This window comes from Arvicanthis niloticus, chromosome 24, assembly GCF_011762505.2.
Source record: "Arvicanthis niloticus isolate mArvNil1 chromosome 24, mArvNil1.pat.X, whole genome shotgun sequence".
Classification (NCBI taxonomy): domain Eukaryota; kingdom Metazoa; phylum Chordata; class Mammalia; order Rodentia; family Muridae; genus Arvicanthis; species Arvicanthis niloticus.
In genome coordinates this window covers 28,023,124-28,026,917 of record NC_133432.1, presented here as the reverse complement: position 1 = coordinate 28,026,917, position 3,794 = coordinate 28,023,124, and the positions used below count along the sequence as shown (strand labels likewise).

General features: G+C 46.0%; 1 long non-coding RNA gene across 1 annotated transcript in view; it reads right to left on the bottom strand.

The window, feature by feature from the left end:
* Nucleotides 1–3,118, bottom strand: part of LOC143437971 (uncharacterized) — a 16,618-nt gene extending 13,500 nt beyond the window's left edge. The window contains exons 1-2 of the long non-coding RNA XR_013107105.1: nucleotides 3,002–3,118; nucleotides 1–1,758 (exon numbers count right to left, since the gene is read on the bottom strand). The exon at nucleotides 1–1,758 is cut by the window's left edge and continues 1,192 nt beyond it. This is a non-coding gene — a long non-coding RNA (uncharacterized LOC143437971). The remainder of the gene's footprint in view (nucleotides 1,759–3,001) is intronic.
* Nucleotides 3,119–3,794: the final 676 nt, after the last annotated feature.

The window sequence follows — 3,794 nt, the reverse complement described above, 5'->3', positions numbered from 1 at the left end:
TATCCTGAGACCAGCTGAGTTAAGACAGTTCCCTCCTTGCTCTGGGTCTGCATGCTCACATGCAAGTACCTATATGACCCCCACCTCCATTGTGGTAGTCACATAACATGATGGCGGAATTACAGGTCTAACTTCCTCTCCCCCCATAAGAACATGTCCAGAAAACACCTGGAATTCCTCTTCATGCAAATGTAGGTTTCCCAGAACCTCAGCAACAGCCAATAATGTACACTCACCTCTATAACCAATAATCACAAAGATAGGTTCATATTGCCCTTGTTACCCCCAATGAAAGAGAGCTGTTTCAATGAAAACCTCTCAGAGAAGCCTGTTTCTCCACAAGACTCAATCTAGAAGAGATACTGTGAACCCACCAACCGGAATAAGCTCTGTCCCTTTCTATCCAGCCCTGTGTTCATCATGCTTGCATACCTCAAGGGCAGAAGAATAACCAGGCCAGCATATAAATATGTGATTTCCAGCAATCTATCTCAGAGTTTCTCTTGACTCTTTTTCTTCCATGTGAGACCTCTAAGAAAGTTGCACACTGTCCAGAATATAAGTCACTAGGAGATGGGTAAGGACCATGGTCTACATTGAGAACCACAGGCTGAGAATCAGATCCAGAGCCCGACCCCCTCCATGCTTCACATCCAATGATAGACCATGACTTGACTGGGTACCATGTTGTCCTTCCTTTCCTCACAAGCTCAACTGTATACACTTACTTTCTCATGTCCTGCCATGTTGATATTCTGGACTCTGGGTTCTCTCCTATGACAGGTCTTATGTCCCAAGTCTACTCTATCTTAACATTTGATAATCAGTTGGTAAGTGATGTGTTTATAAAAAGATAAAGAGATAGAATCTGTTCTATGGATGAGTGTGGTGAGATATGGGGGAAGGGGATGTGTCAGCGGGCCCATGCTGAGGTATCTCTGCCCCCTGAAGGACCAGCCACAAGACACCATAGTATAGAAAAGAGTTCATTCAGGACATGGTGGGGAGGAGAGTTAAGAGGGTAGTAGAGGCAGAGAGAGAGAGAGAGAGAGAGAGAGAGAGAGAGAGAGAGAGAGTAGAGGCCTGCCATGAGCATGTGGAGAGAAGGGGAAGGGAAGGGGGAAAAGGCAAGGGGACAAAGGGGGAGCAAGAAGGCAAGAGAGCAGGAGATCAAGAGAGAAAGGAGGGGGCAAGATGCCCCTTTAATAGTGGGCCAGGCCTACCTGGCTGTTGCCAGGTAAAGGTGGGGTGGAGTTTAGACAGAATGCTAACAGTAAGCTTCTAAGAAAAACCCTATGGGGACACAGGAACCCATCCAGACTGACCCAGTAAGAAGGGAACCATGCTGCTCTTGTAGCCTAAAGATGTGCATGCCCATGCCTGATAGAGAGCTACCAATCAGAGTGAGCCACAGCTGCAGTGAGCCACAGATGAAGCTCCAGTCAACCAATCACAGGCCTCAAATGAGTATCACTCATGGGCTTTTCCTAAATCGTTGGGAAAACATCCCCAAACCCTTGAGACTGGTTGGAGATCACTGGGATCATGGAGAAGTCACCAAGGCATCATGTGGTAAAGTGAAGTGTCCCAGAGCAGCCATGAGGTGTCTGCTGTGCTTGTGATGCATCCAAGCCTCCTGAGGCTGAACTCAGCAGCTCTTATGGGCACAGTGAGCATGGGAGCTGGGCTGGTGTTTCCTCTGAGCATCTCCGAAGTATTCACACAGCAGGATGCCATGATGGTGGTCTGTCCAGTCATCTAAAAAAGGCCATTTGTCAGTTCCAGGACTCAGGCATCTGCACGCAGAGAAGAGGTCTTAATTCAGTTGCTCAAATGGTAATGTGACTTCTCAGGTCCCTTTCCATTGTTCAAGAGGGATAAACCAGAGACAGGCCCACAGCAAAGACTTATGGACTCAACATTCTCAATATCACATAGATGCTTAAGGTCCAGTTGTATACATTTAGGCAGAGTGTATCTCTGATCTGCCGAAAGGGAACTTTATGATCCAAGCATGGAGCAAATATTGGCTTCTGCCCTGGCTACCAGTGTTTGGGATGTGTGTTCCCTGGACTGAGCTGGTCAGTAAGACAAAGTGCCAGAGGAAATCAGACATCATAACACTCCTGTCATCCCACTGTTGACAAGTAGTGATGGGAGGATTATCAGTTGGAGCACTGGTTCTCAACCTGTGGGTCAACACCTCTTTGAGGCTGGAATGTTTTCACAGGAATGGCATATCAGATATCCTGCATATCAGGGGTTAATACAAAGATCATAACAGTCACAAAATCACAGTCATGAGATAGCAATGAAATAATTTTATAGTTGGAGTCACCCCAACACGAGGAAATGCTGCACCATCAGGAAGCTTGAGAACCCCTTAACTACAGGCTATTCTTAGGACCTCTTGAGCTTGAGGACAGCCTGGGTTACATGAGACTTTGTCATGAAACCAAAAGCAAATCTAAGCAAAACTCCAAACAGTACAGAGAGGTCATGGACAAAGGATGGTTCCCTTTCTGTTGGGGATTGGGAACTTGAAGATGATACCAGTTTCCTCTGCAGATTTACATTTAAAAAAAAAAAAAAAAAAACCTTGTGACTATCAATACTTTAATTTTCTGTTGTCTGGTTGTTCACGGTTTGTTGTGTGTTTCTGTTTTTGACAAAGGGGTCTCTCCACTATGTAAGTCTGACATCCTGGAACTTGCTCTGTAGACCAAGGCAGGCCTTTAAGTCCACTGTACCCCTGTTGCTGCATGTTACAAAATGGGATGAAGTACTGACCATCATGCCTGACTTATTAATAGTGTTTGGTCTTTAGGGTTGGGTTTGGTTTGTTTTAAGCTACATACCTAAAACTGAGGAGGGAGGGGAGTTTCTTTCTGTAACCACAAACTTGATATAACATATATAAACATTTCTGTCCTTGGCTATCAGTAGAAGTTGACAGATCTCATACCAGAGGAGATTAAACTGGTCCCCCAATCTCACTCACTAGGCCTTTGGGACACAGTATACAGTCTCTCCTTGGAGGCTCTTCTAGGTAGGGATGCAGCAGGTGTTCAGCAGGTGTAGGATGCAGATGAGGGAGATGAAGATGATGATGTCATCCTATGGAGAAACACCAGGTCAGATGGCAGCAGGGCAACTGTGCTGTTGTAAAGCTGCAGCTGCAGCTGCAGCCTGAGCATCCTGTCTGTACCACCAGCCAGCATCCTTCTGCCACCCCCTCCAGCATCTCCTGCACTCATCCCTGGCCCCAATCTGGGTGGGGTATTCTAGGGTTCCATTTGGGGTCTGTATATTGTCATTAGGGAAGAGAAATCAAGGAGTGTGTAGGTAGGTAGTGTGACAGAAATGGAGAAAGAGGTTATCTGCTGGGTCGGGACCCACAGAGCCTGCAGTATGTCTTCTCTGAGGGATGTTTGTAGAATGGGAGGGTTCAGAGAGAAATAGAAAGCCTTGAGCCTGTTCTCTCACACACAGCTGTCATAGGACAACCAATTTGGACATAAAATCAGAGAATCTGAATGCTGTAACATTGTCAGGAACTGGAGTTGGTAGAGTCATGAGCCTGGTCTGAGGGGGGCCATTTTTAGTGAGCATGAAGACTGGGTAAAGTCATGGCAGCTGATCAGCTGTTAAAGATGCCTTGTATGGTTTCTATCTATCTATCTATCTACCTATCTATCTATCTCTGTGTGTGAATGTGTGTATGTGTTCGTGCACACATGCATGTCGACAATTACGCACACATGCGTGCATGCATATATGAGTAAATATGTGCT